This window comes from Protopterus annectens, chromosome 1.part1 (assembly GCF_019279795.1).
Source record: "Protopterus annectens isolate FY-2018-M chromosome 1.part1, PAN1.0, whole genome shotgun sequence".
In the NCBI taxonomy this organism is placed as follows: Eukaryota; Metazoa; Chordata; order Ceratodontiformes; family Protopteridae; genus Protopterus; species Protopterus annectens.
Window position 1 is genome coordinate 1,561,182,702 of NC_056726.1, and position 24,530 is coordinate 1,561,207,231.

Consider the following 24,530-nt stretch of genomic DNA (forward strand, 5'->3'; position numbering starts at 1 on the left):
CTTGCTGCATCCTCTTTGCTTCCTATCTAAACAACAAATGAAGCAGATATATTGCCCAGGTCCCTCTACAGGGACAGTCACCAAGGGATGCCCTGGTCCACAACTGGCCCTTGGGTCTCCTGTATGCCTTCCACCTCTGCCCTAATGAACAAATTCATACAGAAAACAAGACAGTGCAAGGCCAAAGTGATCCTTATTACCCCCCTTTGGCCTTGACAGACATGATTCCCCTAGGTATGGCCTCTTCTAGTACATTCTTCATAGATTTTGGATAATTTTCCAGATCTGATAACTCACCCATCTGGATTGCTAATGAAATTAACTGCATGGTACTTCCAGTTTTAACTATGGCCAGTGATGCCAGGCTTCCGCCTGCAGTAGTAAATATTCTTTTTGCTTCACAAAAACTTTTCTCTAGGAATATTTACCACAGTAAATGGAAGAGATTTTCACTTTGGGCCAACACCAAAGGTCTGTACCCCTTTTCAGCACCAGTCCCTTCCATATTTGATTTTTTGTCTGATCTGCGGCTATTGTGGAACAAATGGCTGCCATTTCCAATTTTCATGCTGGACATAATGATATGTTGGTAGCATCTCTCAAAATCTCAATAGAGTTCCTAAAATGCACTTTCTACTCAGATCTCCCATTAGAGACCTAGCACCCCCCATGGAACATCCCCATTATGTTACAAGTTTTAACACAGGATACTTTTGAACCCGCTACTACATCAAACTTATTTTTTTTTACATGAAAAACAATTTCTCTGGTTGTGGTAACATCAGCCAGACAAATTTCAGAAATATATGCCTTCTCCTCAAAACTCTCTATCAGTTTTTTTCACAAAGATAGGGTTTCCCTTAGAGCTAACACATCCTTTATTCCTAATGTGGCATCCAAAACTACTTTAAACCAGTCAATACATCTTCCTGTCTTCTTTCATCTTTAAAATACTTATGTGTAAGCATCACTTCTACTTTGACCCTCTCTTCTCAACAGCTGTGTCCCCTCTTGTTTTTGCTACTAAAATTAATTCACATTTGTTTTTTCTACTCTGTTAATAATACTTACATATTGTATCAATTGTTTATGGGATTATCTACCGTCTGTGATTACTTTGTGAAGTTGTTCTGTTGTATTTTGTGTGAATTTCCTCACCCCAGGCTATACTTACAAATGGTCTATTATGATCAGTGTACTACCCCAGTAAATAAAAAAAACATAAGTACAAATAAATAAACATCATACTAAAGAATTTGCAAAACAGTCTGGATTCACAAAGGGGGTGATAATTTATGTTAATAACATATATTTAACTTCAGTAACTGAACTTAAGTTACATAATGTTGAAAATGTATTATGCAAATTGGACCCAAGTTAACCGCAGGACGGAGATGAAATTATTGATAGTAAACTAAGAACACTTCAATGTGAACTTACAGCACCACTGCATCTGTAATTCACTATGCCATTTACATATGGGGATTTCCTCAAGACTGGGAGCATTTATTTGTTAAAGCTGCCGTTAAGAGAAAGGTGAACAGGAAAACCCAGAGTCAAATAAAGCACAGGAATAAGATGGAATTAGAAATAATGAACTGAGAACATTTCAATGTGAACTTACAGCACCAGTGCTTCTGTCATTCACTAGGTCACTTGTGCACAGGGAGATTTACTACAGAATGGAGACATGCACTTGTTGTACCCATCTTTAAGGGAAAGGGAGGTAGGACAAATCCAAAGTCTATAACAACAGGTGTACTTTCTTGTTGTGGAAAAATAATAGACAATGTTAATTTGGATAAATTATTGTCATACCTGGAAAGGTTGGGGCTTGAATCCATGTATCAGTATACATATGTTGAAAACAGATCTTTAACTACATGGATTGTGATGCTCTATAATATAACTATGGCTATAACTGAAAAGGTGTGCTGTTATGTAATTTAAATAGAACTTTCTTCAACGTTTGACAGGGTTATACACAAACCACTACAAAATAAAGCAGGACAACTATATAATAATATAATCTTGATAGGACAGATAGCTGCATGGCTTACAAATAGGACATGGCAACTATCATACTGCAACTGGACAGTTGAAATTCTAGGTCACAGTCAGGGTGTCCCACAGGGCTCTGGCCTAGGCATATACTTGTTTAGGTTGTATCTTTCGGATCTGTCTTTTTCATCTGAGGTGTCCTATAGTCAGAATACAGATTACTTGAAAATGGGAAACTGATTACATCTGTTATAGAGAGGTCATATCTACAAAAGGACTTGACTAAACAGACCATTTGGGCATATGAGGTTTGGGAAACAGAGACTGAAGTGTGAATATTTAATACAGCATGTAGTGAATGAAACTGTGGATTCATTTAAGGATCTGGGTGTACACACAAACTGAGCTTTGATTTCTTTTTCATCATATAAACATAGTTAATGATAGTTCTAAAACTATGGGATGTAAAACTATGGGATGTGTAAAAAGATTTATTATAAAGTTTAGGCAATCAGAAATGAACTCAATGTTTATAAATTATATTAGACCCAAACTAGATTATGGAATAATAATAAGGCACCTTATAAGAAAACTAGTATGAGAAAATTGGAAAAAGTGCAGGGGAACTATACCAAGGCATCGATGGATGTGAAAGTTTAAGCTATTATGAAACATTAAAGTATCTGAACTTATCCAGTGTCTTATATATTTAAGAGGAGACCTTATAAAGGTACATAGGACATTTAGAGGCAACTACCTCTAGGAATATTTGGTGTTATCAAAGAGAAAAGAATCATCAGACGACCTGTGTATGAAATTGAAAAGAAATGAGAGATGTATTGTTTCTCTGAAAGAGAAGCCAATGACTGGAACAGATTACCAAATTAAATTAAAGCAAGCATTAGTTTAGATATTTTTGGTATATTGGCAGGCTAGAAGGATATGATTGCCCCTGCCTGAAATATGTGTATGCATGCGTGTACTGAGATCAATAAATGAATGGTTGACTTCTACCAAGATATATATGTTAGTAAATCATGTAACAGTCCAGTAATGATGGACAAGTACCTCAAAGGGATTTTTCTCTAATCTTGACCCCACATAAAACTACAGTAAGCTTATAAGTGGAGAGCAACAAGCTCTGCTCAGCAGTCCCAAGGGAAAAGCCCATGAGCTAGACAATTTAATCATTGAGTTGCGTGTTGACCTAAACAACAACCTGCTGTCACATATGAGCAGATTATTTCATGATTTTTATACAGATGGAAAGATACTTGCCTATCTACTCAGACAGTTATTACTATCTCATCACAACTCAATAAGCCTTCAGTTACAGCAGCTAAATGTAGGTGTATCTCTCTGGCAAGTCAATTTAAAACCATAATCCCCTTTATTATTCATAGAGACAAAGTAGGATTTTTGTGTCACTTATCAAGAACCGACCTTATGAAAATCCTAAGTGATCACTCAAAAACAAGTGTACACAGAAACTCACCTTATCTTTTAACAGTAACAGATTTTGCAAAAACAGTTGGCACAGTAAAATATTTATTTTTTGCTGTATTTGTCTATATCTATAAATGGATCCTCTTTAGAAGCTCAAAGTTTCAAAACTTTGAACTTCAAACAGCTGAGACTATAAGATCAAAGTTCAGAAACTTCGAAAAAGTAATAAAAAAAATAAAAACAAAACAATTTTTTTAAAATTTTTGAAGGGGGCAAGCCCCCCTTGCACCCCCACATCCCCTGCTAAATAAATATACAAACTCCAAGATTGTCCTACAGTGAGCAAAATAGTAAATATCCACGTTCTGCACTATACGGCGATCTTCATTCAAGACGTTTGAAGTTTCAAAACTTTGATCTTATGGTCACAGCTATTTGAAGTTCGGCATTTTGAAACCTCGAACTTCTGAAGTGGATCCATAGATATATATATATATATATATATATATATATATATATATATATATATATATATATATATATATATATATATATATATATATATATATATATATATATATAAATATATATATATATATATATATATATATATATATATATATATATATATATATATATATATATATATATATATATATATATATATATATATATATATATATATATATATATATATGTATACAGGCGCACACACACACACACACACACACACACACACACATATATATATATATATATATATATATATATACATATATAGATGTAATATGTGTGTGTGTTTAAACAGCATTGCAGAAGAATAAATTACAGTTGTTTAAACTATATACCTTATTCTTAGGAGCAGGAATTCAAGATCAAACTGTAGATGAGTGCCTTATCTTCACATTAAACTCCTTAGAGTCAGTCCTATCTGTTAAGAAAATTCTCCAGAAATTTCTCAGTATTTGGCATCAAAGCAAGTCTTAATAAGACAGACACACTGCATGGAGTAAAGTCTTTTTAAAGGGTTCTCTTACAAGTGCTCAAGTCCCAAGTGGTCAAAGATGACCTTCTGCCTGCACTGAACTCTGCTAAATGTTCTGGTGAGGTGCGGCAGCTGTGCAGAGAGAGTAGAGCTGTCACTTCCCACCTGGACCTAGTAGGTGAATTTGAGCAAGGCAAGTCTGGCTGACACAGGGATGAAGTGGGAGGGAGTGCGAGTGTGGATGAGGATTGCAGGCCATGATCAGGATTGGAATTTAGATTTAGGCAGGGGGAGCTTCAGGTGTTGTGAACAGGAGGAGAGTTTAGGGCTAGAGATCAATCAGAAAATTTAGGTTTATGGAGCAGGAAGGGAATTTTAGCTTAAGGGAGCAAAATGAGAGTTTGGGATAGGGAGGTGCAGTGGAGTTTTAGGGTACTGTAATGATTGGGACTTTAGGTTTAGGGAGAAGGGAATAAAATTTTAGGTTTAGGGAGTGATCCGGGATTTTAGGGTTAGGATGGGGATTGCCATAGTTAGGGTTAGAAACCGGGTGGGAGTTTTAAGGTTAGAGTTAGAATTTTGGTAGAGCTATGCAGGATGGTGGAAGGAATAGGTAATTATCTAGGACAGGGCTAGTGGGAGTCATGGCACTTACCATTTAGATCAAGTAGCAGTGAGCCAGTGTGTTGTGAGCCACTAGCAGATGAGCACTTGTAGTAGACCCTTTACAAAGTAGTTGAAAATTCCCAAAACTGTCATGTCTACAAACTCCATAAAAATGAACATTAAGAAGTTATAGGAAATGTTACCTGTTCAAGTACTGTTTCAGACCTTTACACCTAGTCAAAATCCAAGCATTTATTACATGTTCTGGAGAAAATTATATATGTGATTGGGCATGTTCCTGTCTCACTATTTATTTAGTATTTATTATTTATTTTACATTTGTTGACCGGGATAGTCCGAATGGATACATGTCCATTTTCAGCGGAGGCCCGGGGAGAAAAGCTCCAAGATAATAATACACATCGAACATTTAGTAAATGCTAGTTTCAAGCAGATTACAGTCATAAGCAATACCGACATTTAGCACATATAGTACTTATTATAAAACACTTTACAAAACATAACATTATTTTCAAAGTTAAACATACATAACATTACATTCAGGTTTAAGACACACTGAGCAGCAGTTATACAATTGACCCTTCCTGAAATGGAGTGGTAGAAAAAAAGTTAGAAGTAGTTGAAGGTAAGGCACCTAAGAAAGAGAGAGGTCACTAGTCGGGGTTAGTGCAAGGACATAACCAATGAGTTTTGAAGTATTTCTTGAGTTTGTTTTTGAATTGAGTTAGTGAGGGTTCTAGGGTCAAGTCAGCTGGGAGTCTGTTCCATATTTTTCCAACAGAGTTGGCAAACAGGGAGTCCCCAGCTGAGTAGTTGGATTTGTATGTTTGAACTAGGAGTCTAGTGGATGATCGCAGTGGCCAGGTGTTGGTGTAGGGGCTGATAATATTTTTTAGTGCAGGTGTATTTTCTGGTTGGTAAAGGACTTTATGTGCCACTATTAGCTGGTTGAACTGCAGTAGGCTTGGCAGTTCAAACCATCCTAGGTGATTTAGATTGTGACAGTGGTGTGTCCAGTAGGCTGTGCCAGTAACAAATCTGGCAATGTGGTTATAGCAGGATGATAGTTTATTAAGATCTGTTAAGTTTAAGTTGGAGAATAGAGGTGAGGCATAGAGAAGAGTTGATAGCAGATGGGAATGGGCAATTGCAGTTCTAGCAATTGGGGTAAGGAAATGTTTGATTCTGTAAAGAGAGCCAAGTTTTTTATCAAGGGTTTTGATAGCTTGATTGATATGCGCATCAATCATCAGGTTGTTATCAACTATGACACCCAGTAGTTTAGTTTGGGCTTCTGGGGAGATGATAGTGCCATTGTAAGCAGTTATGTTGAAGGCTGGTGTGGGTGGGGTCCTGCATGTGGGGGAGAAGAAGAGCAACTTAGTTTTGTTGAGGTTTACGATTAGATGGTGATTGGAGAGCCATTTTTCCACTGTACTGAAGGTGATTTGGGTTAATGTGAATAAAGTAGCTGGTGAGGTGTCAGAACAAATCAAGGTGGAGTCATCCGCATATTGAATGCAGGTAGCATCTGGGATGACTGAATGAAGGTAGTTGATAAAGATGGAGAAAAGAAGGGGTCCTAGTATTGAGCCCTGGGGGACTCCTAATGTGATGGGTAGGCAAGATGATAGCTTGTCCTGCCATAGGACTGCCTGTTGCCTGCCCTGCAAGTAGGATTGAAACCATTGGAGTGCATGGTTGTTTAAGGAGAAGGCCTTCAAGGTATTTATAAGCATTTTGTGGTCAACCATGTCAAAAGCCTTGGATAGATCTAGAAAGAGTGCTGAGGATAGTTTGTTATTATTGCGGTTGGGTAATGATGTTAGAGAAAGAGAGGAGGGCAGATGTAGTACTGTGGTGTGGCTTAAAGCCATGCTGAAAGTTGGACAACAACTTGTTCTGTGTGAGGTAGTGCATGAGCTGTATGTGTGCACACTTCTCCATAATTTTAGCTAGAGGTGACAGGCTCTAAAGTTTGACAGTTCAGTGGAACTACCTCCTTTATGGAGAGGTACGACATGAGAGATCTTCCATATAGTGGGTACAGTAGCTTCAGATATAGCTCTGTTGCTCAAGATAGAGATGGGGTAGGCTATGGTGTCAGCAGCCTTTTGCAGATAGTCTGCTGGTAGGAGGTCAGCAGCCAGGGTGGTGGGTCTTAGTTTCTTAAGTAGGGCTTGAATAAGTTGAGTAGGAACAGGTTGGAAGGTAAAGTATGTTTGGGTACAGGGTGTGGCTACATTAAAATTAGAGCCATTGGAAGAGAGTTGACTGGCTAGAGACTGGATAGTCTCTGTGAAGAAGCTGTTGAAGTTATTAGTAATGTCTACTGGGGATTTTTGCTGGGAAGCTGAGAGGGGTAGAGTGGAGGTTTGGCCTGGGTGGAGTAGTTTGTTTATTCCTGCCCAGAACTTTTGAGGTTTATTTTGGTGTTTTTGCAGTAGATGGTAGTAGTGGTTTTTTTTGTCTAAGGTTACAGATTTTTTGGTGTCATTCCTTAGCTGTCTGAATCTTAGTTGATCAAGTGGGGCTTTTGTTTTTTGGTAGGTGGCCCATGCTTTGTTTCTAAGTGAAATTTTGGTTTTGGTATATTTAGAAAGCCACGGTGCAATATTAACTTTGGTTCTAATAGAGCAGCTGGGAGCATGGGAGTTAAGAATAGCTAGGAATTATTTTGCTAAAGTATGCTACTGCTTCATCTAGGGGGAGTCTTTTTAGTACTGACCAGTTGCATGCCTTAAGTTCATTTTGAAATTTGGTGAGAATAAAGTTCTTGTTGTTTCTTAATGTTCTATAGGTGGGTTGGTAGGAGCAGTCTACTTTGAGCTTGATTACATAGGTGAGACAGTGGTCACTTAGGTCATCAGGCAAAATGCCTGATTTATAAGATTGAAGATGGGTATTGACGAGTATCCAGTCTAGGGTACTTTCCTTGTTATTGGGTTTTTCTGTCCTGGTGGGGGAGGTTATGATTTGAGTAAATCCATAGAGGTTTATGTGGGTTGTGGGGGTTTCACAAGAGCAAGTGTTCCAGTCAATGTTGAAATCCCCAAGAACAATTGTTTCTTGGGGGTGGTTATTGGATAACCAATATAAGACGTCTTCTAAGATTTCTGTGTTCCACCCTGGGGGAATGTAGACACAGACAATGTTTACATTTTTGTTTTTGTTAAGTTGTAGTTTTGAGATAACCTGTATGAGGAAAGAGGGGGGTGGGGGAAAAGAGAAGGCAGTAGGAGTGGTTAGAGGAATACCTTGATTGACTGACACCACACCAGAGTTAAGTTGAATGTAAGGGCCTAAAATCTGCACTCAGCACTGTAATGTTACTTGTACTCAGCACTTTAATTTTACTGATGTCGAAACATACTATAACCTAGTGGCAGAATCTCATGGTCCTTGGTGACAGGCTTCAACCATGTTTCTGTTAGGCATAATATATCTCGGGAATGAACAGCTTAGAGGGCATGCAGGTGCTGAGTTTTGTTATTTATGCTCCTAATGTTTAGATGGCAGGCCAGCAGTGAGCTAGGAGGTCTATTTGTTGGAGCTATGGTGGTAGGGGATATAGTAGGGGGATTAGGGCCAACAGGTGGGGATGGACCAGGGTTTGGGTGGATGTCGCCATCATTTCTGAGGTTGTAGTGTATCCTGAGTATGAGTTTTAAGATTTTGAATAAAGTTTTGTAATAGTGTCGTTTTATGACTAATGTAACTAGGTCTAGTAAGATGGTAGTATTTAGGGGTTAAGGAGGTAAGCACGAGGGGAGTGAGTAAGGGTGCATTATGATCTGCTGTAGATGGGATGGATGTTTGGAATTTAGGGTAGTGGAAACCTGGGTGATCCTGATATTCGTAGGTGGTTAGGAGATATGGGATGAGTAAAAGGGGTAGAAGTAGAGTTTATAAGACTATTTTGGGTGATAGCATACCTACTGAATGATAGTTGAAACTTAGGCAAAAGGAATAGTAGAGTTGGAGGACTGGTGGTATCAGGTTGAGAGTGGTGCTGTTGAGCGACAAGTTGTTACTGATTGGTTTAAAAAAGTTGGGTGTGGTCTAGTACCAATAAATGTAGCAGCACCAGGGGCGGAAGGTATTTGGGGGCAGGGTGGGGTGCGAAGCAAGCCCGAGCGAAGCGAGGGCAAGCGGAGCAGGGATAAACGAATGCCTGTACTAAGTTGTAGCAGTTTAACCTGTATGAGGAAAGAGGGGGGGGAAAAGAGAAGGTAGCAGGAGTGGTTAGAGGAATACCTTGATTGACTGACACCACACCAGAGTTAAGTTGAATGCAAGGGCCTAAAATCTGCACTCAGCACTGTAATGTTACTTGTACGCAGCACTTTAATTTTACTTATGTTTAGTAGGAAAGACAGACCAACAGTATGCAATGTTGAGGATTATTACAAGGGTTACTTGTTCAAATGTCAGACAAATAAGTAAAACTTTCAACAGGAATCTATGTTTGAGTGTTAGAAAGCCAGAAAGGTATAAATTATACCTGTAAAAATTAGGGTCAGAGACACAAATGTAAGAGTCTGTGTACTTTAGTTACAGGGGAAGGAGGCAAACACTCAACTAGAAAAGAGCCCTATGGCTGACAAAAATGGTGACTTGCTTAATTACACAGCACTGTAAGAGAATGCTTAACAAATGCTTTTTATGTGTATAACCTACTCTGATTAATTGCTGGGAGAAACAATATTTGTTGGGTTTTTCAATTGCAATCCTGTAGACACCGTTATTCAGGAGCTGCAGTTTGTTAGTGTAGGTAAATGTGAAGTTCAGTCTGATTAATTGCTGGGGGAAACAGTACTTCTTGTGTTTCCCAATTGCAATCCTGTAGACACCATTATTCAGGAGCTGCAGTTTGTTAGTGAAGGTAAATGTGAAGTTCAATCTGATTAATTGCTGGGAGAAACAATATTTGTTGTGTTTCCCAATTGCAATCCTGTAGACACCGTTATTCAGGAGCTGCAGTTTGTTAGTGTAGGTAAATGTGAAGTTCAAACTGAGTCACAATAGGTCAGCCAAGCGGGGGAATCTTAAGCACCTAGATTTGAAAATCACAATTTGAAAAAACTAGACAGCATGTGACTGCAGAAGTTGCAGGGACTACTAGATGAATTAATTTGGATGGATAAAACACAAAACTTTTCAGAAGCTGTAGTTCATGGAGATATTAGACATGGAGGTTTTGTCTAAACAATCAACAGTATACTGCAGCAGATATTATAGGCAATGTCTTGAAAGGGGCTATAAATAATAACCTTTTGAATGGTGTAAGAAAATATGATAATTTCACTGCCTCATTTGGTCTTTTTAAATGTCTGACATAGAATGTAAAAAGATTAGCCTGTGTGGCACAATTTCAAAATCATGTTCAGTTCCTGAATAGAATTTAAGTAGCACTTGCATATCAAACATCCATCAGAAGATGAAATGCAGCTAGAGCAGTAAAATAGGAGATGCAATCCTGCCCAAATAAATCAAGTAAATGCGGTAAGTCTCAAGTGTTGTACATTATCTCATTTTCCCTATACAGTAGGAGTCACACAGTTAAAGCTATTCTGCACATGACAGCATTCCTCTGCTACACTGATGATTAGCAACTGGTCTCAGAATGATGTGTGTTGGAGATATGCTAAATCTGAGGTGGAATATCTCCAGATTGGCCATATGTAGTGATTGCCCTTCTCTGGGATAAAGTGAGTGCTGCTATTGCTTGGACAATCAGAGGTAGCATACTCACTAAACAGTTTGGCTCCTGGGTATTACACCTAATGCAAATATGGCATTAAATAATGTGTTCCTTTGATTACAGCAGTGGTTAATGTGTTGTTACCCACATAGGTTCATAGGTATATACTAGGATAATCACTACCTACCAGGGCCTTTATAAACCTAGCAGTATAATCCAACCTGATTGGGTACCTCTGTATCATAAGCATTTATTAAGAGGTGGTATGTTAGTTATGAAGTTTCTAGAGGTTATGTTGGGGGTATGTTAGTTTGGACATTACTATCTGCTGCTGTCTGTCAGAGACATGAAAGCTAGACCCAGGAGGAATTTCTGATTTCCCAACCATTAGTCAAGGTGACACTTAAATAGGGTTAGGGATGGAGTCTGCTTCATGTGCATGGGGACCCTGTTCCAGAGCATGGGGATCCTCTGAGACACATATCTGTCTCACCAGCATGTCTTATTTATATCACAAACAATTTAAATCCTTGCAGCTAGTGGTTGTAAAGCTATTCAATTTGCGGATGTGCAAAAGATACATAAGAGCTGGATCCAAGGATGCCTTGTATGCCAGGCATAGATTGCCTCCCAGTAACCTGTAGGAGACAGAGTATAGAGATGGGACTTTAAGGTGATCTGTACAGGACAATCTGTTTGTATCCTGGGTATTCCTGGTAAGGACCCTTTGTGGGCATTACAACTGTTGCATATGTCTGGTCATCTGCACGCTGAAGGGGGCATTAAAAGGGGGAGAAGCTTCAAATCTTGCACCCTTGGCACAGAAAATGGCTTGCCAAGTCAGAGGCGTAACCCTCTATGTCAAGTGAGGAGGATTTTTATATTATAAATACCAGAAAGTAGAGCCATCAGGCTAACAATTTACCTTTCTAATTGTTGGCCCCAAGAGCTGTATGATATAATACATGGAATGCCTTCTGGTCAGTGTTTTTGTTTATGTTTGTACACCTGAGGTAATAATTCTGAACTGGACTATTTCTTAACTTGTAACATGCTTACAATGGGCCGGATTCACGAAGGCTTGCACGGAGTCTAAGAGTAGAGTAAGACTCCATGCAGCCAACATGTCTGCCGAGCGATCCAGGAACAGCCGGCAGGGGTGTGCAAGAGAGCTACTAAAACGACTCTTGCACGGACAGGGTTAGTTTATGCAAATTACCTCATTTGCTGCTGAAAGCTATGCAAATGAGGTAAATTTGCGATCCAGGAAACACTAACCTGTCTGAGTAGGAGTAGTGTTATTTGTAGAAATGTACTCGGTTGGCAACTGAGTACCGTTCTGCAAATAGCAAAACTGGGCCATGACAGCTCCAAATAAAGGATGCATCCAGTTGATGAAGCATGCCAATGGCCAAATATATGGCCACTGGCATTTTTATGTGTTGCAAAATAATAAAAAATAATTTTTTTTTCCTCAATCTCTGATGTTTAAGCGTAGCGCAGCGCGGCACAAATGTGCGGCGCTCTAAAAACCAGAAAAACAAAAAATAAAAGCCACAAATAGGGTTTTTATTCAAAATAGTCATCTGCCATGCAAGTGAATGGCAGGCTGAAGACAACATGGCTACTGAGTAGAGGTTGCTAAGGGGGGAAGCTCAGCCTGCGAGATGTAACCAAGCATTAGTAGGCAATCCTATGCAAATGAGGATAAGGATAGTGAATCCCAATTTTTCCTGCTATGTGAATCATGTCCCTAGAGTGTAAGAGTAGGAAAAGGGGAGTAACAGAGTAGAAGATGGGTGACATCATGAGGGGGTATGTATCAAAAAGACTGTAAGCTTATTGGAGCAGAGTGGCATGTGTTTGCTGTGAGTTACTCAGGACTAGGAGAGGTGTGTCTACAGTTGTCTAAACTGAAACCCAAAAACCAAAGGTGTATGCCATGGCTATCACTAAAGTTTCTTGCAAAGCTGCTTACACTGTGTGCACGCGTGTAAACCCGTCTAAGCCTGTGTGCGTGGGTGTGCACCTGTGTAAGCCTGTGTTAGGCTGTCTAAGCTTGTATACACGAATGTGCACCCGCCTAAGCCTGTGTAAGCTTGTGTAAGCCTGTGTGCGTGTGTGCTCTTGTGTGCACGTGTTTGCTCTTGTTTGTGTGGCACTGCCCCCTGTGGAAACAGAAAGGGAAAAGGAAGGAAAAGAAGTAGTAGGAAGTTAACCAAGGAGAACTAGTAGCGCTGCCAGGTGAAAAATGTTAGAGGCTGCCATTGTTGTTATAAGGCAACATGTGCAAGATACTGAAGGTGGTCCCATTGCGAATGCTGCTGAGCAACCCACAGTGAGGAGACGGAGAAGAGTGTACAGACCCAGGGTAACCTACCAGGGGCTACATGAGCTGGAGATAGTGGAGCACGATAGAGTGGACAGAGAGCTCCTGCAGCAAATTGTTGAGCTGTGCAGGCCATGCCTCACACACAGAACCAACAGAGGGGAACCCATCCCAGTGGAAACCAAGGTATGTGTTGGCCTAAGAATACTAGCAACAGGTACCTTCCAGAGACCAACTGGTGATATGATGGGGATTTCACAGGCATCAGCATCAAGGGTACTGCACCAGTTCCTGAATGTCATGTCAGCACATGTCAGTGATCATGTATATTTCCCCAATTCCCGTGAGGTATTGGCCAGCAATATGCGTCTCTTCCAGCAAATAGCAGAATACCCTGAGGTAGTGGGTGCAATTGACTGCATGCACATACACATCAAAGCACCAGCTTTTGAGTGGGGTAGGGCCTACATCAACCGCAAGGGCTTCCACTCCATCAACTGCCAGGTCATGTGTGATGCCCAGGGCATAATACTGAATGTGTGTGCTGGCTGCCCTGGAAGCTACCACGATTCCCATATCTGGCATCTGTCACAGCTGTACCAGACATTTGCAAATGGGGACATCCCTGACGGTCACCTAGTGGGGGATGCTGGATATGCACTGGAGTCATGGCTGATGACACCCATCAGAAATGCACACACACCTGAACAAGAACTCCATAATGAGGCACACGCACAAACACAAAATGTAATTGAGCATGTGTTTGCGATGCTCAAGTCACATTTCCAGTGCCTGGACACATCTGGTGGAGCCTTACAGTACTCACCAACTACATATACCCAAATTGTCATGGTATGTGCCACGCTACACAATATGATCCTGTGAAAACAGCTGCAGCAGGAACAGCATGGGGCAGGGCCAAACAGCCCCCCACCATTGCCAAGGCCTGCACAGGCACAGCGTGACTCGGAGGAGGAACAACCTGAGCCTGCCCCAGTAGGCAGAAGGAGGTGTGCCAGTATGCCTTGGCCTTGGCAAAGAGGCAACGCATAGCACATACACTGGCTCAGTAGGATCCCTGGAAATTATACCTCTCTCTGACTCGCATATAAAATAAAAGGGATGCCTAACTTGACACTACCTTTTTCCAAACATGTATAGGGAGTGTAGTATGTGCATCCAACATAGGCAGCCCTGCAGCACCACCTGAAGCATGATTGCCATGTTTTAAGCAATATAAAGCAGTGCTAAGCAGCTTTTACCAATATCTAGTATATGTAAACAAAATTGCTCGTGCAATGTTGGCCAAGGTCGTGCAAAGTTGAGCAAAGTCAGTTAAACATGCTCATATCTGCTTTACTGTTCCTTAAGCAGTCTGGTCTGGCCAGCATGAAAATAAAAAGCAGTGACAGGGCTTGAACCCAGGATACTGTGCACTATAGTCACATTACTGAACCACTAATCCATGATAGCATTACAGTGGCACAGACACAGCAGGACTATTGTACACTAATGCAAACAGAAAGCAATGCTGTATCATGCCCCTAATGAGGCAAATGGGTAACCTCACCCACACACCTATGCAGACAGAGAACATCAGGCCAGGCATTGTGATGTGGGTTGTGTAGGCTATGAAGTTGCAAGCTAATATATGTGACAATGGACGCTAAGATCTGTAGTACAGTAGTATGCCTCAAGCCAGTATGATAGGCAACAGTACAGACTGTAATGGTGTCCTGTACATAGCAGTGCAGGCACAGCAAATGTGTATAAGTGTCAGGTGAAACCCACATCCTATGTACACCCACAGTAACAATCCGCTGTGCTCACGGGTAGAAATGTACAAAGAATAGCTGTCCCCCCTGTATGTAGAAATGTTGATAAGTCTATGCAAAGTGTCTCATAGAAGCCCTGCAGGCACAGCATGATCCCTGTTGATCTATGACACAAAGGTGAGCCCTGCTGTAAAAATACACCTTGATTTACCATACACATATAGTATAAATGTGTATACTGTGCATGCTCACACACTCCAACAAATGTAGTGGATTTCATTCAGCATCACACTGAAAGGTCATACTGGGCATGCTCACACACTTAAAGAAACGAAGCAAATGTCAGGCAGGAAGATACTGAAAGGTTATACTGGGCATGCTCACACACACAGGCTAAATACGGATGTGATAATAAGGGATCTATGGACAAATGTGTATAGTCATCTCTACTTCCAGAAACACATTCACAAAGTGGTCTGAAAATCCTGCTATGTGTTCACACAAACTGCCAAGGTCTGTGCATGTAGGTCAAAGGAGGTTGCCACTAATCAGCAGTCATCAGACCTGTCAGAGAGTACCACAACACACTTGAGATGAATCTGACTAGGCATGTTCAGCAGCTAGAAAGACCAATGAAGTACCTTAACAAGAGGATTACTGGCCTCAAATAGTTGCCCCATGCAACAAGAATGAATGTAACCCAAGCTGTACTATGTTGCATACTGTCTACGCAGGAGATCTCTGCCCAACAGACAGGTCCATGTCATGGTTACACTCAGATCTGTTCTGAGTTACAGCTCAATGGCACTAAATGTACAGAGCCAACTGATATTGGCAACATCCTGGTAGATAGGATCACTGTTAACTTTACCCCTCTCTCACCCATGAAAGAGCACATGTCTATAATGGAAGACTGCAAAGTTGCTGTCATCATGGCTGCACAGGTACAAAACACTCTCCGAAGCCAGTATCACAGCAGCCATGGGACTAGATAACTTCCCAGGCTGTGTAGTATCTACTTCCCTGAAGTAAACATTAACATGGAAGGTCTGTGGCTACTGAAGTTTCCAGAGGACTGCAAACTAGGAGCCATCATTGTAAACACTAAAGATGTGGACATCCTACAAAAGGGCCTCACTGAGACAGATGGCTGTTGTCCAAGCCATGGGCTGTAGCTCAATGCCAAAAGGTGCATTATCATCACCTTTGTTAAAATCTCTGTAGCCAAGAACTACAACATAGGTGGTAGTATACCTCACACTGTAAGTGTGACAAGAGACCCTGGGTCACAGGTGGACAACGGATACAACTGTGATAAGCACATTCCCACAGTAGTCAGGAAACCCTCTTATGTGGCACACCTCATCACAAAATGTGTCTCATGCAAAATAGAAGAGGACATTGTTCCACTCTACTCACCGCTCACTAGAACTATAAAAGAGTACAACGCCACTGCTGCTATGTACCTCACAAGACAACTACAACAACTGGAAAGCCAGCAGCAATACCTCACAAAGAGCATTAGTGGCCTGAAATACATGCCATACACAGACCATCGCAAAATGCTCCATCCATACTCCCTTGCATATCGTCTACTCAGAGGTGTTCACTGCCTAACATACAAAGCTATGTCAAACATAGAGCTGTTGGATATGATCCACGTAAAACACTCACAATAACTCTGACCTTTGGACCCAAGACCTCGAGTGTAATACAAAAGGAAGGCGTGCAGCCATTTACCTTATGGATATCCACACCTTCAGGTTACTGGCACAGCATGAGGCATTGGAGACCATGCTAGTGCAACTAACATTGGGCAAAGCTGCCCATCAGATTGTAGCCTGCTACAGATCACGTACCTTGTCTCAGAAACCTCACTCAGTATTCTGTAGAACAATGGCAAATATAAAGGTCCTATCAAACACCATTATATGAGGAGATTACAACTACCCAAACACTGAGTGGGTGAATTACTCGTATACAATGTCCTTTGCCCAATGTGTCCTAGAGGTAAGAAACTCTAACACCCTGGAACAGCTGGTCAGCATGCCCACTAGAGGTGACAACATACTGGACATGATCATCACCAACATGGGGTACCAGTGTTCCACAACAGAGATAAACCCCCCACTGATAATATCAGATCATTATGTAATCACACTGGACATCCACATCCCACCCCCACAACCAGTCAATGAAACCACTGTGAAGACATTTGCAAAAGCAAACTGCACACTTCCCAAGATCAAAGTAGAACGTTCTGACGACCCCTTGCTATACGATAATGGAATGCAATCACCAGAATCATTTACAAGTGCATCCTATGAGCATCTACAGGGATGCATGGAATGAGACATCACAAATAAAACCAAGATGCACTCCTCCAAAAATAGGACAACAAGCAGGTGTTTGCTGTCCATAAATAAGCTAGACAACAGAAGGAGGAAACAAACACATGATAGATCCAACTTCACTAAAGGAAAGGCATCACTGATCATTATCAGGAAGAAACAATGATCGCTCATAAAATAATCCAAGGATGGTTTCTAAAGACAAATAGCCAAGGAATGTAAGACTAACAACCGCAAAGCCTTCGGTCGCTATACCAGACATGTAGGTGTCAACTTCCAAATATGCTGTCAGCTACTGAAAAAAGGAATGAAATACACCAAACCAACTTTCATTGCCTACACCCAGGGGGACATGTTCAGTGTAAACTCCCCCCATCACCCCCAAAAGGGCCTGTGTCCATCACAGAAGGATGCAGAGACCCAGACGTCATGGACATGCAGGTAAAGACAGCCCTCACCAAAGCTAAGAACATAGCATCAATGTGACTGTATGTTGTCCCAGGCTGCGTCTTACAGTAGGTCCATAAAGAACTACATCCTCACCTACATTCACTGCCCAGACTCAAGCGTACCACAGGCTATGTACCCAAAGAATGGCATACAGTAACAGTCATCCAGCTCTACAAAGGGTGTGCCAAAACAGAACCTGGAAACCATTGCCCAATATGTCTACTCAGCCGGGTCTACAGAGCTATTGAGCAAATTGTCATGGAATCCATACACTGAGACATTGGAGATCTCCAGACACTGGACTCTACACAACTTTGCCTTGTTAAAGGCAGAGCCTGGCTCCCCTACCTAGTTGACTTATTTAAAACAGTTACCATGAACATAGATGGAGGTAAAAGTAATCCACAGAGCCCACCTAGAACTCACTAAGGGCTTACCACACCATTCCCCACTCTGTCATCATGGACAAGTGTACCAGCTTGAACATTAACAGCTATGTCACAGGATGGGTGGCCAAGTGGCTCACAGATCAAATACACATGTTCTTTGTTGCAGGTGCCATGTCCAACTCTAAGTCAGTCACAAATGGCATCACACAGGTCTTGGTCCTGGGACCCCACCTGTTCAGTAGATACTGCTCAGAGGTACAGGCAAGCATGGCAGGTGTAAGGCTGAACAGGTTTGCAGATGAATGGAAACTGTGGTCTATAATTGACTGTACAGCTGGCACAGACATCCTCCAGAAGTGTCTTACAGAGACAGATACCTGGTGTCAAAACAATGCCCTCAAGCTGAATGGCAAAGAATGCATAGTCATCCCCTTTGGGTAATACAAAGTGCACACAAATTACCACATAGGTGGTAATCCAGCATGTACGGAGAAAGTCATAATGGCCCAGGGGACACAGGTAGATAGTAAATTCATCTTTGATGATCACATGGCCAAAGTGTTTTGACATTCCTTCAATGTAGGCCATCTAATGTCACCTAATGTAACCTACTTCATATAGTCTGATGATGTCACCATCCTACAAATATACCTGTGGAAAGGATAACTCCCAGTAATGTGTATAGCGCATCGTGTTAATGCGTACTCCTGTTGTATCATGAAGTAGTAAGTTAGGGGTTTGAATCCTGCACTGGACAACTGTGTTTGTGTGTGGTCTCCTTGAAAAGGAGCAACCTTTTAGGAGAGTAGTAAAACACCTCAAAAGTGGTAAACTAACCTTTGTCAAGTTTGATGATGTCACCATCCTACAAATATACCTGTGGAAAAGTGAACTACCAGTAATATGTATAGAGCATCGTGTTAATATTTACTCCTCTAGTATCATGAAGTAGTTAGGTATGGGTTTGAATCCTGCACTTGGTGAGTGTATGTGTGTGACACAGTTGGTCAATGTGTTGTGGGTTTTGCTTTTACTACTGTATGACATATCAGTATGCATTGCACATGTGAGCTAGCTGTGTGGCAAATACATATACGTACATGTTACCTCAATGATTGCATGTGTGGGAACCCTGCTTTCTCCAAGAACACAGCTGCCATCCTTGCCAGGCTGTGCTACTGCTTCAAGACCTTAGGTCACATCTGTATGCTTGTGACAAGGGCAGCCACTGCAGTGATCCCTGGACTAGGTCATCTGTCTCACACAAAGTCATTACGGTTCCTATTGGAATGTGTGTGTGAGGGTCTATGGCCGAGGTATATGTCAGACCTGTTCAAACACAGCAAAGTCTGTCAATGATGACTATTCATAACAGGTGTTGAACAACCTTTGTGGATATGCATGCAGACCCCTTATTGCTTATGTGATCCACCAATGGATCTCAAAATACCTTTGGAAATGTGATTAACAAAGGACAGATGGCGTAACACTTGGTTGCATGTACACATCGGTACCTGTTCATCATGTTGTTGGCTACTACCTATGTGGTACTGTGGGGATAATATGTTCCATAAAGGTGGATGACTATGTTTAGTTTGGCTTATATCTTTCCAGCATAGGTTTGACAACAGGCATCTGTCTGTATGATACCCTTGTGCAGGATGTGTGTGTCATCTGGAGAATGCAATATAGGCCACAGTATGCATTACCAGACGTGGACGGATGTATCCCTACTGTGATTGCTTGTACCTAAGAGAGCTATATGCCAAACAGGAGTGGTGTTAGTAATGGGTGCAGTTGAATACCAGTGGTTACTGGCATAGTATAGTACCTGAAGGATCCAAATGTTGCTGTATGTCCTACATCTGTGTGTCAGTTGTCAAGACATCATCTAACGATTGGTTATGGTCAGGCTGTGGAAGTGATGTATACTACCAGAATGCAAAACAATGACAGATAGTAACAGTATCACCCACAGCACAGTGTCAAACCATGTCATACACACATGTGTAGCCAGGTTCCGAAATGTGTGTAGTACAATGCATACTGGCCAACAATAGAAACTATGGAGTGTTACTGTGTAATACAGAGCATGTCACCCTGGCCATGTGTCCACTATGCACGTACATGCAAACAGTGCACCTCCACCATGTTCACAACTGCACACCTGCAAATCTGTGCTACACACATCACACACATGCTGTCCACTCTCTAACACATGCTGCCAATACTGCACACATCTGCCAAGTGGCACGTGGCCGGACAATACACAATTGGAACCAACACTGGTGTAAACAACACTACAATGACAATCATAGCATTAATGCATCATGCCTGCTCAGCTACACCTTCAAGCATATCATTACGCTATACTGCTGACAACATGCTAACATTGCTATACTGCTATAAAGACACCCTGTGCATCAGCACCATGGTAGCCTGTTCCTGCATCGATGTTACAGATGACAGGAGGCGGCACAGGTTTCATCATATGCACAGGGTGTGTTGTTGGTTTGCCAGAGGCCTACAGTGAGCCATCCAATCGACGTGTGTGTGTGTGTGTGTGTGTGTGTGTGTGTGTGTGTGTGTGTGTGTGTGTGAGGGGCAAGAATACTGGAATGGGTCAATGTTGATGTAATGTGTGTGGGTATGTGTTAGCCCTGGGTGTCTGGAGTATGTGTATGTGTGTGTGTCTGCATGCACACAGTTCCACCATGTGGCTGCCATATACGGGTATTTGTGGGACAGCCACAGACTGTACCTGCGAGGTTTCACAGATCACTGTCTCGCCATGGATACAGTACCTGTGCCTGGCAGGGGTGCTACTGACACTATCAGGTACTAAGCCAGACTGGGTACTATCCCCAGAGGTGGATGGATGTACACTGGACACAGGTCCCTGCTGGGACTGTCCAGAGCCATGTGCACGTGGTCTTCTAGGATGTTCTATGGACAGCCCATCCCCAACATTGCTGGGGCTGGTACTGGCACTACGGGAACGGCTGTGGCTTGAGGGACGTCCATGGCGACTGCCAGCTGCTGATGTTGCTGGCATACATCCACGTCGACGACTCAACCATCCCACACTGTCCTGACACATGTACATGACATTGCAGAGGATATCTAATGTCTCTCCCCAATGTCTATCAGTGACCTCAGTGTAATGATGGATGGCACCTGCTAGGTCACGGATACTGTCAATGATGGTGGTGTTATGCACCCTCTGTGCCCTTAGTCCCTGTCTGGTGTACCATTCCATACATGCCTGTGCCTCCATGACAGCCTGAAACATGCATGACGTTGTCAGACCTGTGGCACGTCTGCCAGTGGCATGATGAGCAGCAGTGCTCCTACGAGAACCCCTGGATATCTGCCTATGTGGTACCCTTCCAGACATCTGGGTATGGCTGCTGTGTTGGGATGCATGTGCCATGGATATCACACTGTCCTGGCCAATGCCAATTGTACGCTGTCCCTCAGCTATGGGCATTGTTGATGGATGTATCCGCAGTATGACTGTATGCATGGATGGGGTGGACAGCTGTGTACTGTCGATTGGTGGCCCAATGACAGACCCTGGCAAACACGCCTGTGCCTCAACACACTTATCTTCATTATCACTATGTGGCTCACTATGTGGCTCAGTGACATCAGTTTCCCTGCTGCAGTGAACCAGCCCTAACACAGCACCTGTGGGAAGAAGACAGGAAACACACTTCACGACCTGTACATGATGTCGGCACACATGCACACATGCACACATGAACACATGCACACATTAACACATGCACACATTAACACATGAACACATGCACACATGAACACATGCACACATGCACACATGCACACATGAACACATGCACACATTAACACATGCACACATTAACACATGAACACATGCACACATGCACACATGAACACATGCACACATGCACACATGAACACATGAACACATACACACATGCACACTTATACACATGCACACATGCACACATGAACACATGCACATATGCACACATGAACACATGCACACATGCACACAAATACACTCCTCACTACAGCAGATACCCACACACCACCAGCAATCCAAAACATACTCAATAGTGGTTGAAGGTGGGTTACAGTATCACAAGGCAAACAGTCATATCACACGTGTCAGCATGCAGAAGATTTGTTGCTCAAGACCATGCAGTGCGAGTGCAGACAGCCCTTGTTAATAACAGTATACATGGCTTTGATGCATGTGTGCTGTTGTTCAATGATTGGCCTCACCCTGCAATGCAATGTGTACATGGACACAACATTGCTGTGCAAGTATTAAAAGGTCTGTAATGTCCTGTGCATCATCACTCACAGGTATACATACCATGCCTGGATGTGTATCTGTGTGTCACATAGATATCCATTTCTGATTACAGTGTCTGTGTCTGTAGCAGATAATTGTGGACACAGGTTTAGCACATGCATGCTATGTATACACACAGGATGAGTGGTGTATGTATACGTGATGGAATACCATTGCTCAACATGGCCATTGTACAGTGGTTATGGTGAGTGTAGGACATATTGTGGACATGCCAGTGCCAGCCATGACATGGCATGCTACAACATGACTGCAACATTGAACATCACACATACCCAATGTGTGTCATGTGACCTATACACTCAATAGCATTACAAGACATATATGTGTCACTTTGTACAAATGGTGATTGCTATGCATATTGTGTATAGGTGCATATGTTTGCACATACACAACATTGAGGTGCATAGCAATGACTGTTATGTGTAGTAGTGTGGTCACTGTAACTGGATGGGGTGTAGTACCATGAGCCATCATCATCATGCATCATGTGGTCACTCAAGGCTACTAATGTGTGCCAGACCGCCACCTAGCATGCTGTACCTGAACTGCAGTACCGTGGCTACATTCACAATTACACAGCCACTTGTTACATGGGTTTGTAAGATGCCCAATAGGGAGCATTGCCTAACATGAATGTGTAATGGGTTGAAGAGTGTCGCACAGCCCCATGATAGGCCTCTACCCCTCAGGTATATTATGTGTGCTGTGTGGATGACATGTGGGATACTGAAGTGTGACCTTACAGCGGGTGTCTGGATATGCCATGTGTAGCATGTTAAGGTGTACTGTGTATGACAAAGTTGTGTATGTTGTGTACATGTGTATCAACTATGCCTATCCAATGTCCAGTACGGTCTTGCCACAATTGTGTGCGATGCTCTGTGTATTGCATGTGATTGAGGCAGCTACTGACATTACTGAGATGTGCATAGTCTCACAGCAAACATGCACAACATGCATTATGCATAGGTGTGTTACGTGTACATGGCCTACACCTCACCTATGACATGCACATTTCATTAGCAATATTACATTTATAACACACTCACCAGCATCGACCGGCTGTCTTGCTGTCACACCAGAGGGACCTACAAGAATATGAGACAGTTTGTCAGTGGCCACAACTGTGGAATTGCTACTGTGAGTTTGCTAAACTACAGTAGTACAACAGTCAACAGTCACAGGCGTACAGATTATATTCCACATATCAGTATTGCACAACACTAGGCAGCACAACTGCTAAACACACAATACACATCTCACATATGCATAATCTACCAATACAGATAACAGTAGTCTACAGATAGGGCATGTTACCTGCACGCTCCATGTCAACATGCTGGGTGGCTCCAGCCTCCATGATGACACATGTATGTTGCTGTTCCTGTTGTTTGACAGGAGCCACCATGCTTATGATCAGCTCCTCCACTCTGGTGGGGGGGGGGGTGAATGGCTACCCCACCACCTGTGGCAAGCTGTTGTCTATAGATATCAGACGCACACCGCCGGACATGTCTAAGTAAATCACTGCAGTAATGGCGTACCTGCTCATATGTCCGGTTATGCATGTCTTATGTCATTTACCCGACGAACAAGATCTTGCCACAGTGCAGTCCGCTCATGCTGGTCCTGGCTGGTTCTAGAGAACAGCAGGGTGTAGTGCTGCACCAGGCTGCTGTGTATTTCCTGTTCCTCTGCAGCTGTATAACACAGGTTGCGTTGGTGGGCCATGCCCCTGGAAGACAATTAAACAATATGTGTGAGCAAGTCATGTGGCACACTTAACATTCTAATGTACAGATATCAATTAACTGCCATATATAGCATCTGATTGGCTGTCAGAGGATACACATGTTCAATACCACATATTAGTGCTCAGGCCACAACTGGCTGATAGTGCCTGGCACGCTCTATATATCAAACCATGTTCTGCACAGCAGCAAAGAGAAGCCAGTATGTAAGACTATACACCAGTACATGGCACACAGTATGTGACACAATGCACCACCTAGCCACAGGAGGTATATATCAAGCTAAAGCATAAAAAAAGATGTCATCCATTGCAATGAATGTAAAGTACAGTTACAGTATTACCAGTATACCACCC

General features: G+C 42.2%; 1 protein-coding gene across 1 annotated transcript in view; it reads left to right on the forward strand.

The window, feature by feature from the left end:
• LOC122816529 (uncharacterized abhydrolase domain-containing protein DDB_G0269086-like) overlaps positions 1–24,530 on the forward strand; it is a 167,186-nt gene that overhangs the window by 115,574 nt on the left and 27,082 nt on the right. The gene's annotated exons all lie outside the window — the stretch shown is intronic.